The following is a 14,660-nucleotide window of genomic DNA, read 5'->3' on the forward strand; positions in this document are numbered from 1 at the left end:
CTTGGAGCAGGTGCACTATGCAGAAAGAACGGCAGGTGCCAAGAGGTGTGAGGGAGGTTCTTGTGTTCAGTGAGTAGGAAGGTGTTTGTGTTCAGTGTGTGGTTGCAGTGAGGTAAGTGAGTGGAAGAAGTGGCGCAAGTGGAGGTTTGATGGCCATACGAACCAGGTCATAGAGAGCCCTGTGTACCATTTCCAGAAGTTCAGGATGTATTGTAAGGTTAATAGGAAGTATTGCAAGGGTTTGGTCCTATGATAGAAAGACTGTTCTGTCTGCACTGTGGATAGTAGATGGGGACCAAGAGAGAAAGTGGAAAGATACGTGGGAAGCTTTGCAATGGTCTGAGTAGGAATAGAGTAGCTTCTGGGTATGGGGGTGGAAGAGGAGGAAGGAGTTCAAGACAGATTCTGGAAACAGAAATGACAGAAGTCCAGGATGATGTGGGCATGGCGTCTGTCAGAAGGGAAGAAGTAAGGAAGCTTGTGGGAGTATGGAGCCATTGCTGAACTGAGAAGAGTAGAGGAAGACAGAGCTTGGGGAGAAGGAATCGATTATTTTTTTGACTCATTAAAGTTGACACTACTAGGTAACCAAGTGGAACTGTGAAGTTTTCAGTTGTACATAAACAAATGTGGAAAAGAAAGGTTGAGACTGGAGATGAGATGTGGGCAGCATCAGTGTGTTCCAGACACTGGGAGGAATGAGATTTCCTGTGAGAGAATGAGCCAGGGATGTGGGGGTAGGATGGAGAAACAGAAGTGGGCATCGGGTGTAGCATCTAGAGCGGTTCTTGTGGCAGATAAGAGATGGGGTCCTGGAGTTGTGCATAAATGAATGGGAGCTGAGGAGGTGCAGAGTAAGCTTAGAAGAGCTTTTAAGAATTGGTTATGGAGGGAAATAGAGAAATGAAGCAGTAGCTGCCAAGGACGGCTGGAATCAAGGGAGAATTTTTGAAAGGGGGAGACCCAAGAGAGTATTTATGGGTTGGTGCCAAATGCTCCTGTATAGGGATTGAGGAAAGAGAGGAGACTGAAGAAAACTCCCCAAGACAATGGCAGGGGAAGGGCCCAGAGCCCTGGTGGAGGGACAGGTTGTTGACAGGTGCATTTTCCATTGCATCAACAGGGAGTGTGGGAACGTGCGCCTGGGGACCCCTGTGTAAGGCAGACTTCCTGTACTTCTCAGCCATCTTCATACTTGTAAAACACTCCATACTTTCTGCATATGTCAATATCACATTTTGACTCTAGATCAAAACTATGCCTAAAAACAGTTGAACCACTTCGTGAATTTCTCCCTTGGATTATCCCAAGACTTCTCCTCTTGTTTCCACAGGAAGTCCTCAGTAAGGGCCACTTTCCTCTTCTTGGGTGGATGCTCCCAGTCTCCCATTTCCTCCCTGAGCTGTCGGCTCATCATGGTCTCTCTACACGTTCTGTCCACTTCCTTGCAGATTGCTTAGTGTCTCCTCTGGACAACTGCTTGTTTAATTCATGGCTAATGTAATCTTTTTCTCTAAATGCTTCAATTTCTCTGGCCCATCTCAAATAACTACGTTGAGGGTTATCAAGAAAGCTTAATTTCATCACCGGCCGTGGTTTTTTTAAGCGATTGATTTAATTGATACAGCCAACACCTGTTTGTTGAACTCTATGGAAGGTGGTAGGTTATGTTTACATTTCTCATAAAAACACACCTTTTAGCACAATTAATTATTTTCATCTTTGCTCTCTCTCCCACTTTATTGCTTGGTAACTTGAATCCCATCGTGTGATGTTCATATATTTTTGCTTAGAGTTTTCAGTTACTCCTGCCTGCTGATACTACCTTGGCCAAAAGCAGAATTCTCACATCCTGTGTTCAAAGACCTTCCCATTGGAAAGGCTATTCTATGCAATGGCTTACTTGGCATTTATCCCAATATTCCAATAATTCTGTCTGAGAAGAAGTCAAGAGGAAAGATTCTTCTTTTCATTTTCACGAGGAAAACCCCAGAATTCCCCGGGTCCAAGGGAGAGTGACACAGATCAGGCATACATCTTCCAGAAAGAGGGTTTTGCTCATCACTGTCTCTTAGGCGCTCTCTGTCTTCCTGTCTCTCCTGGTGACTGGCTGACTTGTCACACACGCATGGGAAGGGCACACAGAGCCACATCTGTGTGAGCTGTGCAAGCGCAGTGCATTGTGGGGCAAAGTCCAGGAAATGTACTCTTAGGTATTTATCGGGCATGTCCTAAGGTCTCGGTTTGGTCAAGGAAGTAAGTGGATTAAACTTTGTTGCCCCTAAAGAAGGCCCTCAAATGGGAAACCTGCTCTTAACTTGAAATGGGCTTGTTTGGGTGGGTAATTCAATTCCTCCAGCTTATGTTGTTTTTAGAAGATTGAGTTTGTGTGTTACAGTGTAGGCCCTGGGGGTTATGTATGTGATTGAACTATTATGTCATGACTTTGGAGTTGTTTGAAGTCCATTGCTTATTTTTATTAGAAAAATATCTGGACTTTTGGGAGAGAGCCAGACTTTCTCAAGTTTCACGTGGTCTTAGTAAGGGCTGCATTTCCCTTGTAAATAGAAGCAGCCAAACTTTATTGGTGTTCACCACATTTTCAATTCAGAGAGCCCTCGGTTCGGCGCAGATGTCTGGTTCTGGGTCCTGTCCGTTGTCACAGGTGTGCATCGGCGGGGGACCAGGAGGCTTTGCTGCCTGCACCCAAGGGCAGCAGCCCGGCAGTCTGGGGCTGCAGGTTCTGTGGCTGGCGCACCGGGCGCCCTGCGGGCCTCCCCGCCCGTCCCTGAATGGGACGGTCACCCGGGTACACGCCATGCCACACAAGGCAGGCACACACATCACTGAGGATCGGAACAACTTGCTTTCTGTTTTTGCAAGGGGTTTTTAAACATCACTCACATCCGTCAGCAATGTGAAAGCTGTGGGATTTAGGGAAAGCATTTCCTTAAGGACTTTACGTCGCTTCCCTGGGGTCTGACGTCAAGTTTGCTGGGCGTCTTTCCGTAGCTCTCTACCTTTGAGCCGTAAGACAGTGTTCTGAGGCTATTTTTGGAACGAGTGTGAGGAAATGGCCCATCTGCAAGCCATTGCTCAGGGAGACCATGTGTTCCTGGTGATGAATCCAACAAAAAGCCACGCGAGCGATGCTAACGGGGGGGGGGGGGGGAGGAATCTGGGCTCCCCGCCTCCACCGGCCCCCTTGCGTCCTGAGCCAGGGAGACAGCTGTTTTCTCCTCCACGCTAGAGGACAGAGATGGTGCATAATGAACTGTGCTACCTACCTGCCCAGCAGCACAACAGCCAACCGCACAGCTGTGGGCTCCTGGCAGGCGGGCGTGGCGAGATGACTCACATTGTTTTCTGAGCTTCCTCTTCTTCCACACACACCACACACCGCTGGCTTTGTTTCTCTCTCCTTCAGTTCACAAAGGCTGACATTTCTCTCCAGGGGCACTGGGGGAATTCAGCAGTTTGACCGCTGCTCCCGATAAACAGGAGAAGGCAGATTTTCTTGCAGGACCTGGGTTAGTGCCACTTCTGCACCCCTCTCCACCTGGGCCCTCTCCCCCTCCCCAAACTCCTCACACAAGAGTTCTTTCCCCCTTTCCAATGCCTGCTTTGCATCTGCAAGCATTTTCCCTGGGCAGCCTCTCTGGCTTCCTAGAGGCGATCCAACAGCCCCTTGAGCTAATGGCTCATTTAGCGATCAATTTGTCAAATAATGTTCACAGATGTTTTTCTGGTGGAGCAACATGCGGGGCAGGTAATGATGGAGTGAGTGATCACTTGTGATAGGTGACAGATCAAGGCATTGCCTCACTGGGCAGATCCACGGTTGGGGCTTCCTGGTCAACCCTAGAGAGGAGGTGCGCCTTTTCATTTTCAAACATTAAAACAGCCCCGTCATTCCTGGCGTCCCGGGCTGGCAACTCAAGCAGTTCCTTCTGTCCACAGCGGGGAGTCACACTGGTTTGAGGCAGAGCAGGAATTCAAAGCTGTTTGTCCCTGGGTCCCGTGCTTCCCCATTGCTGTGCACTGAGCATCCGTGTCTGAAGCTGGGAGTGGGCACATAGCAAGTGCATAAACCTGTTATCGATGCAGGAATATTATCCCAGCTGGAGATAGCGTTGATACCTGTTGACACGTTCCTGCCTCAAACAGAATTCAGAATTAGGGCGTTACTTGGCAAGAAATGTGGAAAACAAGGTAGCCGCGGATCTGGAATGGCTGATCAAAGATCTGGTAGAATGGAATCCCCGTGTACAGTGGCCACTTCAACCCGGGCAGGGCCACCGAGCCCAGTGCTCTCCAATCCCCATAGCTGTTCGCGCTGGGCTTTCCATTCGTGGTCCTGAATCATTTCCATTAGCCTGGGAAGGGTTATAAAACCTACAATCAAGTTAGTTTCTGGGGCATTGTGCTTTGAATGCCGTTTAATAGGGTGTGACAAAAACACATAATTTCTCCACATGTTCTTGCATTGCAGGCAGATCTTGCGTGGCGCTCGGCTGTGCACCAAATAATGTGAACAGTACCGGAAGCGCTGGGGATGGGAAATAAAGGAGCAGCCACAGACAGCTGGAATGCTCAGGGTATGAGCAGAATGTTAAGTGTGCTAGCTGAACACAGATCAATAACCAAAACCTTTATCGTCTGCTTTCAACTCAGCTCGGCTTTAGCCCGAGATAAACAAATTTAATTATTTTGTACATGAAAAGTAAAATGATGTTTCACAGTAGAAAAGATGAACTTGAACACAGATGGACAGAATCCATTTAATAAGAACATTGACAAGGAGCTGTGGGTAGGCTCTTTGCAGCTGTGAGTGTGAGTGGATAAGGACTTCTGCTCCTTTTTGATGAGTAGAAATTAAACTGCTCTTCCAACTCCATGTGCCAACCCCCCTTTTCCCTTCCGATGAGCAGGCTCGTTTATTTTAATGAGAGTTTTTGACTAAGGAGAGAGACCAGCTTACCTCTGCAACTGCTCTTAATCCATTTAGGCACTGTCTGAATTTCTCACTTTTATGGTTATGTTGTCTCCTAACACTGCGTTGGATTACAAAGGAGTAGGGTCTGCTGGTGCTTGCTAAAATGGGTAAATTTGCATACTCTGGAAATTGCATTATTTGGCATCCGTGTGATAGTGGTACTTTAGGTGACGTACAGCCACCAGGATCGTGGATTGCTCGGCTGTAATAGACAATGCACTGTGAGAGTGCTCCATCTCTGCTCAGAGCCTGCGCGATGTGCATTTCTTGTGTTTTTCTGAATTTGAGATACAGTAGGGGCCAGGGGCTCTTTTACTTGACCTTTGCTTACAGGATATTCTAGGATACTTTTTGTTTTTGTCTTTTTAAAAAAATTTTAGCTCCCACGTTTAAGGGAGAACATGCTGTATTTGTCTTTCTCTCTCCAGCTTATTTCACTCAATATTATGTCCTCCAGGTGCAACCATTTTGTTGCAGATGATTGTATTTCATTTTTTAAACAGCTGAACAATATTCCATCATACATGTTTACATAGATATCATATTTTCCTTATCCATTTTCTATATCTGATGAGCGTCATCTTAGTTGATTCCATATTTTGGCTATTGGGAGTATGGCTGCTATAAACATGAGGGTGCGAGTATGTCTTTGATACAATGTATATATGTCTTTGGAAATACTCCCAGTGGTGGGATTGGTGGATCATATGGCAAGTCTGTTTCCAGTTTTTGAAGAAATCTCCACAGTGGCTGCACTAATTTACATTGCCACCAACACTGTATAAGGGTTTCCCTCTCTTCACATCCATACCAGCATTTGTTCTCTGTCTTTTGAATAGGGGCCTCTCTAGCGAGGTGAAGTGATGTCTCATTGTGGTTTTGATTTGCATTACCATGATGGTTAGTGACATTAAACATTCTTTCATATATCGGTTGGCTTTTGTGTCTCTTTATTTGAGGTCTTTTTCCAATTTCTGAAGTGGAATGTTAATTTTAATTGTTAAATCTTTGGAGTTGCTGATATGTTCTGGATATTAATCTTCTGTCGGATAGGTGGCTTACAGATTTTTTTTCCTGTGCTGTCAGCTGTTTCTTTATTCTGTTGTTGGTTTCCTTTTCTATGCAACAGCTTCCGAGTTTGATATGGTCCCATTTGTTTAGTTTTGCTTTTATTGCCTGTGCTTTGAAGGTCTTATCCAAGAAGCCATCACTGCAAGTGTTTCCCCTGCATTTTCTTTAAGCAGCTTCACAGTTTCAGGTCTCAGATTTAGGTCTTTGATCCACGTTGAGTTGATTTTTGTATGTGGCGCGAGAGATGGATCTAATTTCATTCTTAGACCTATACACATCCAGTTTTGCAGCTCCATTTGTTGAAGAGATTATCCTTTTTCCAATGTATGGTCTAGGGAGTTTTGGCAAAAATCAAGTGGCTGTATGTACATGGACTTGCTTCTGGGCTGTCTATTCTGTTCCAGTGACCTATGTGTTCATTTTTATGTCAGTACCATGCTTTTTAAATTACTGTAGCTTTGTAGCCTGCTTTGAAGTCAGGTATGATGATTCCTCCAGCTTGATTTTTTGTTGTTATTGTTATCGCTCAGGATGGCTTTAGCTATTCTGGATTTTTTTGTGGTTTCATAAGAATTTCAGGATTGTTTTGCTAATTCTGTGAAGAAGGTAATTGGTATTTTGATCTGGATTTCATTGAATCTGTAAATTGCTTTAGGTAGTATAGAGATTTTAATATTAATTCTTCCAATCCATGAATAAAGAACATTTTTCCATTTTTTGTGCATCCTTGATTTCTTTCATCAGTGTTTTATAATTTTCATTGTAGAGATCTTCGTGTCTTTGGGTAAACTTATTCCTAGTATTTGACTTTTGTGTGGTTGTTGCGCATGGGATTTCTGTTTGATTTCTCTTTTGGTGACAAGTTCAGCATTAGCACATAGAAGAGCTACTATTTTTTGTTTGTTGATTTTGTAACTTGCAACTGAACTGAACTGGTTTATCAATTCTAACAGCTTTTTGGTGGAGTGCTTAGGTTTTTTTCATGTATAGCATTGCATCATCTGCAATCATGGAAATTCTAACTTCCTTTCCAATGTTGATGCCCTTGTTTTCTCCTTCATTATTGTGAGAGTAATATCAATTTTATTAATCATGACAAACAAAATTTTGGGCTGGCGCCATGGCTCACTTGGCTAATCCTCCACCTGCGGTGCTGGCACCCCAGGTTCTAGTCCCGGTTGGGGTACCAGGTACTAGTCCTGGTTGCTCCTTTTCCAGTCCAGCTCTCTGCTGTGGCCCGGGAGGGCAGCAGAGGATGGCCCAAGTGTTTGAGCCCTGCACTCACATGGGAGACTGGGAGGAAGCACCTGGCTCCTGGCTTCAGATCAGTGCAGTGCCGGCCGTAGTGGCCACTGGGGGGTGAACCAACGAAAGGAAGACCTTTCTCTCTGTCTCTGTCTCTGTCTCTCTCTCACTGTCTAACTCTGCCTGTCTAAAAACAAAAAGCAAATTTGGGGGCTGGCATTGTGGAGTAGTGGGTAAAAGCCACCCACTATGATGCTGGCATCCATTATGGTTGCTGGTTGGAGTCCTGGCTGCTCCATATCCAATTCAGCTCTCTGCTGATGTGCTGAAGGACAGGGAAGATGGCCCAACCGTTTAGACTGCTGCATCCCTGTGGGAGATGTGGGTCAAGCTCCTGGCTCCTGGCTCCTGGCTTTGGCCTGCCTAGGTCTGGCTGTTTGGGGAGTGAACCAGCAAATGGAAGTGATCTCTCTCTCTTTCCCCCTCTCTCTTTCCTTCTCTATTTCTTTCTCTTTTTCTGCAACTCTGCCTTTCAAATGAATATTTTAAAAAACACAAAATTTTGGCTTTGTTTTTACTAAGATCTATTTTTAGTTAACTTTATACACACTATACTAAGTAAAAAGTTCAACAAATAGGTCCCCCCCCATTATCTGTTTTCTGCTCTACTTTCAATTTTTGTTCATGTACTTAGGTTTCTTTTGCTCTTTTTTTCTGTCTTCCTAGGGTTGATTGTTTTAGATTTTTTTTTAGCTTTTTAAAAATATTTATTTTATTTACTTGAAATGCAGAGTTACAGAGAGGGGAGAGACATGGAGAGAGAGAGAGAGACAGAGAGAAACAGAGACAGAAAGATTTTCCATCCACTGGTTCATTCCTCAACTAGTTACAAGTCAGTGCAGTGCCAGGCCATAGCCAAAAGCCTGGAATTCCATCGGGTTTCCCACATGGGTGGTAGGGGCCAAGCCCTTGGGCCATCCTCTGCTGCCTTCCCAGGCACGTCAGCAGGGAGCTGGATCAGGCACTTTAGCAGGGAGCTGGCTACGGGGACTTGAACTGGCACTCACATGGGATGCAGGTATCTTAGGTGGTTGCTTAACTCACTGACCCACAATGCTGGCTCCTGTATTTTTTCTCTTAAAACTATAGATTTCCTTCTAAGTGCTATTTCATGCAACCCCAAAATTGATAGATAGTGTCTTCAATATTATTCACCTGAAGATAGTCTAATTTCCTTCATGACTTCTTCATTGACCATTGAATTATTTAGAAATGGTATTAATTATTACTGTGAAATATTCCCTTTTTAATAATATTCTTTGTCTTGAATTCTCCTTTATCAATATATGGTTACCATGTGCATGGGATCTTCTGTAATTTTATTTAAAATTGTATCTTTATGAATCAGAAAATATACAGTACACAAAAACAGAGAAGTCCTAAGCACTCCTTGCATGGCTGAGAACTGTGGCAGGCACTTGGAACAGCTGGTGGGCAGCAAATCCCTAGAGATGGCAAAGTCTCTTGGCATGGGCACTCTGCCTCCTCTGTAGAGCTCCCAAATTGTATCCTTGCCTACCAGTCAGCCTCTGGCTTTCCTGTCCACTGCTCCATTGCAACATGCTCAATAAATCTAATTCTACTCACTCTGACTGCTCTGGTGAATTCTTTAACCACCCACAAAGCCAGCATCAATCAGTAGCTTCCTGAGATTAGAACTAACCTCTGTTACTATTTGAGGCATGCTTCCTTCCGGCTTTTCTTCTTTAACACTGGTATACTTATCTCTATTTGTGCTGCCTCCAGGACAGGGGTGATGAATTGGTGAAACAGAGATGATGAGGCTTCCTATCACCAAGCATTCTGCGAGCTGGAGAGGGGTGTGGGGGTGTACCGATCTGGCCCACAACAGTACAGCAAAGGAAAAGAAGCACAGCCCAGAGATGGGAGAAACAGATGAGCAGTGGGCAACTTCCACAAATGCATTGAGTTTGGAGACAAGATCTTATTCAGTCTCAGGACTCTTTTGTAGAGCTTGGAAAAAATAAAGCAAATAAATTCAGGTGACAGAATCATTGTGTTACAAAGAGGGAGGGGTGCTTTTGAATGGCACCTAAGTCTTAGTAGAGAAAGAGATGGTTAAGTGTTCTGAGTGCATTCAGATGGAGAAGTCAGATTCTTGGCTTCATCACACGAGGTATGAGGGTTCTGTGTGTGCACTTCCTGTTCTTTCCAGTGTTGGCATACGCTGCTTCTGTTCAGGAATTCCCAGTAAATACATTCAAGTGAGCTGGGAGATTAAGTCAGATTTGGGACTTTGAACTCAGTTGCCTCTTTTTAGCTCTGCAGTTTATAAAGTCTTGAGACCTGTAGGTGCTGTGTCAAACACCTACACAGGATTCTATTTGCTGTTTTAATGACTTGGGTTGGATTTGTGCTTTCTGCTGTTAATATATAGCTCTTTAGATACTGAGAGTTGGTGAAATGAAGTACCAAAAGAAGACAGGCGAATGAGTGATCTTTGTCAATGAATGCGATAGCAGCCCAATCTAAGAGGAAATAAGATTGACAAAGATGGTTTTCCAGATGTGTACAAAGTAGAGTCAGTGTAAGGAAGTGAGTGTTTCGTGGGCTTGGATATCAGAAGGCTTCAGAGGTGGAGAACTTGGGCTGGCTTTTCTTCTCTGTTGTGAACCAGCTGAGTGATCTTTGGTAATGCCTGGATTTCTGTGAGGCCTAATGCTTTCTCAGGCATGAGAATGATTGTCAACTGCATGTCATAGGCTCTGGGTTTTTAACTAAATCTGTGTATTGTAACTAGGGTTGACTGAGAAATGCCTATGTGTGGGCCCCATTGTGCTTGTAGCTGATGTTAGAACATGAGACCAAACTTCTCGTGTTCCAGATGACTGCAGAGTCTAATGGAGAAGCTCACTGTTGATGATTTACTAATACTCAGGACTTAGAAGGACAGTCTGCCACTTCAGCAAATAGCAAAGGAATGCACATTATTTAGAAGAAAGAGCATTAGAGAGAAACGCAAAGAAGAAGGGGGGACGTGGGAATCTAGAATCTACCGCTGTGAAATCCTGTAGCTATGAGGTGGGCAGCACTGCATTAATCCCCCTGTGAATGTACACATTACAAGTCGGGTGGAGACCGTAAATAAGCCCAACTTATTACGCAAGAATGGACGCTTTTGCATATTTTAAAATAGAGTTTTAATTTAATTTTATCTGAATCTAAATTTTAAAAGTAAAACTAAAATAATAGCAAAGGAATTGATAAACTTTAATTTTTTTTAATTGCAAATTATGTGGAACTTCAAAAATTCTCTCCATGATTAAGACAGTATAAGGTCAGAATTAGAGTAACTTTTTTCAAATTTAATCACTAACAGTTCTTGTTATTATGAAACTTGATGAATAAATACTTGCTCTACTTTTTGTACCTTCTCTCCCCTACTTAAATCTCCTATTTTATTATCACTTGCTAATGTGACTTTCATTTCGTCTTAGTTCTACATTGAATCGTCACTGAACTCTACCCTGATAATCACTTAAATTGAATGTTATGTTGATGCTCATTGCCAGGCCTTTTTTTTTTCCTTGACAGGTAGGGTTATAGACAGTTAGAGAGAAAGACAGACACAAAGGTCTTCCTTCCCTTGGTTCACCCCCTAATGGTCACCACGGCCGGCGCTGCGCCAATCCGAAGCCAGGAGACAGGTGCTTCTTCCTGGTCTCCCATGCAGGTGCGGGGGCCCAGGCACCTGGGCCATCCTCCACTGCCAGGCCTTTTATAATCTTAAATTTCTTTATCTCTTGGCTACATGGATCACACACACACACACACACACACACATTCAAGTGAATCAGAGAGCTATGTAGAAACCAGAGAGCAACCCAGGCAGCCAGAATGCAAATGAGCAAGATCCTTATGAGAATGAGGCAGAAACAGGAGACCTGTGTTCACCGTTTTAAAGGGTGAGATGCTAAGGTGGAGGAGACTTGGCAAGGGAAGAGAACTGGGGAATGTAACCTGACAAGGAGGAGCGCCCTCGTCAGCTCTCAAGATACTCAGTTAAGACCCTGGGAAAGTCACATCCTATAGATCAAGGTGAATCAGAGACCCAAACCTTTCCAAGACTGTAAGGTTAGTGCAGTGGCTGGAGAGAGTAAAATAAAGGACCTAATTTTACCTTCTTACCAGAGGCTAGGATGTGAAAGAAGACATTTTTCAGAGTTTCTATTACTTTTCACTTATATTTCTTCTATTTTTCAGATGTGATATTAATCCTTTAATAAAATATTACCATGTGACAAAAAGCAGGAATACAAATGGTAAAAATAAGCTCTTAGAGGTCCTGAAATTGGAAGTATCAGGTGCAAACAATATCATAATTGTTATCAATATGTTGAGAAAAATATATGGCAGGATGAAGAATTTCATCAGAGAACAGGAATCTATTTTTCAGAAGAATCAAATGGAAATTCTAACACCAAAATTGTGTCAAAGAAAGAACCCAGTCATGACTTCTGTTAGAGTTTGAGATCTGGATCAATCTTCTCCTGTCTTTAATGAAAACACCTTTTGTTCCTCTTTAATCTATTTCCTGTCTCTTTTCAGAGTCGTCATCTCTGTTATTCCCTCTGGAAAGGAATATAAAAATGTTCTTCCGTGTATTGCAAAGAGTCATAATTCAGCGCCCGGAACATCAGCCTTGTCAACCTCCAACCGCTCACAGAAGGAAAATTAAGAGTTTCACGTGATGCGATTGAACATATGGTTGAGAGATACTTTCTTTAAAAATCGTCCTTAACATTCTCGAAGTCGGTGTGAACATTTGGAAGTCACTGCTTCTCCAAAAAAGGCCATCATTCATTTTTGCAGTTTCACGTTTTATTACTTTTTAAGCCCAATTTTGACTGGAAACATTACCAAGGTGGCAGTACCACATTTAGGAGATCTGCCAACAAGATGGGAACTGTGAGTTTTAAGCTTGTTGAGAACCACGTACACCACCTTCTGGTGTGAATACGTGTGTTTTTCCACGTAGGCTAAAATAAAATAAGGAATTTCTGTGTCATTCCTGACTGTTGGTTATGTAATTATCCATAGTCACCATCCAAAGCGGCCTTGGATTGCTTATTTGGGATTCATTCATTCAGGCATTTGCTAAGTATGTATTACAATATTGTCCTTGGTTTTGAGAACTTTGACATGGAATGGTAGAGGCAGACATTTTTTTAGTTTGACAAAGTAAGACAAAGGTGGTGAGTATGAGTCTGGACCGGAAACCCTCCCAGTTTTAGGGCTGAGTGGATTTGGAAAGGGGGCCTTCGAAAAGTGCTCTCAAGGAGTGTGGGGGGTTAACAGGAGGCCCCCCGATTAGAAACAGCATATACAAGGACACAGTGGTGGCTTGATGGGGTTGGGGGTGTTTCAGTGTTCGTAAGGAGTGCTGGGAAGTGACCAGGGTGTCCCAGCGTCCTGCATGAGAACGTGCCCCCAGCTCAGCCTGCATTCTGACTTCATGGAGATGGGCACCCTTCCATGGGCTCGCTGTGCTGCACCCTGTCAGCACCCCTTCCCTCCTCTTGTCCCAGCATCTGTGCCTGGAGCTCGCTATTCCCTGAGACGCTCATCTCAGGGGTGACGGGGACTGGAGGCCTCACAGCACTGAGTCGGGCACGCCTGGCACTTGGGAAGACACAATGAAACCCTGTGGGAGGAAAGCCAGAATGGAGATTGTCCAGCCCCAGCATGCATGCAGAACCCCTGAGGGACTTAACAAGACACCATGTGCTCGCTGGGTGATGACTGATTGCTAAGAAATGATGGAGTTCCATGCCACAGGTGTGGAGAGGCCTCAGCATTTGCATATGCCCCAAGTTTCTGTCCACGTGATGTCCTCGCTGCTGGTCCTGGAACCCCACTTTGAGAAACTCTACCCTAGTGAAAATGTATTGTCCTTACCTGGAAACAAACCATCATACAACCAAGAAAAAAAAAATAACAAATCCTCCTCTGATGATTTATCTAGGTTAGCATTCAGAGACTTGCTGATTCCGAAAATCTATTTATCATTACGGTTGTCTTTGATGAAGCTAGTTTGATTTGACAGCCTTTGGGTCTCCAAACTCATACAGATGTTAAAACCCCAAAGTCTTATGTTGATAGTCAATAGCTTAATGTTAACTGTTGATGAATTAATGGTAGGGTCCTGATCGAATTGTGGCCTCTTGCAGGTGGGACTAGTCACTGGGGCTTGACCTTGGAAGGTAGTTCTCCTGTGAGCGGTGGATATATAAGCCGAGTGAGTTTCCTGCATCTCTCTCTGCTTGCTGCCTGGCCTGCCTCTGCCTGTGCTCCACCATTCGCTGTCCTCATCAGACACTGCAGTAACTGTGCTGCCTGATACTGAACTTTGACCCTCCGAAACCGTAAGCCAAAGTAAGTCTGCTTCTTTCCTAAGTAGCTCCCATAGGGTACTGCAGTTGAAGTAACAGAAAGCCGAGTCAAAGGGCAAGATGTTAGGGAAGGCAAGCCTTCAGCAATTTTGGTAGAGGAGATAAATATAGCTCAAACTACAGTGCTTTCAAGGTAAAAGTTTCTTAAAAGGCAATGGAAGTGCATGGTACTTGATTAAGAAAAAATCCCAAATATGCAAGATCTTCACAACGTTTATGGAAAATGAGTATTATGACAAAACTGTGTAGTGATTTCGCCTCTTTTTGCACCCAAATACATTTCTGTTTCTGTGAGCTTTTTAAAGTGCCCTCCTAACCTGTAAAACTTGATCTGGTAGCGTGTTCTTCCTGCGATCCGTCTGTTGGTCATAAACATTACTATAGAAGTGGTAACTCGTGTGACGGGATTGCCAGCTATCCTGCTCTGTTCCGACGTCTAACCTCCCTCCATGTCCTACTAAACAAATAGGCAGGCACTTACTTATTGGCTAGACCTGTGACCCTCAGCCCTGGCTGACCCTGGGAGCACCTGGGTTGGGATCTGGGCTCTGTGAGTCCATGGTGGGGGCCAGGTGTCTCCATGCTTGTAACAGCCCTGCAAGTGATGTGGAGGCGCATCAGCAGTTGGGAATCAGTGGTCTGTCACTGTAGAAGAAGTGACTTAGGCTTCCTGGGTGAAGATCCTATTATTTTTCTGTGAAGCTGAGAGTCTATGAGGGAATTTTATTTCACACGTGTCACCATGAGCTGAGATTTCCCGAACTTAGGTAAGCAACACTTTGAAATAATTCTGTACACCTTTTATTGCCAGCTGGTGCAGGAATCATGTTTTTTCTTTCTAATGAGTTTCATTATCTATGCAGATTAGGAATAAA

Source organism: Oryctolagus cuniculus, chromosome 6, assembly GCF_964237555.1.
Source record: "Oryctolagus cuniculus chromosome 6, mOryCun1.1, whole genome shotgun sequence".
NCBI lineage: Eukaryota > Metazoa > Chordata > Mammalia > Lagomorpha > Leporidae > Oryctolagus > Oryctolagus cuniculus.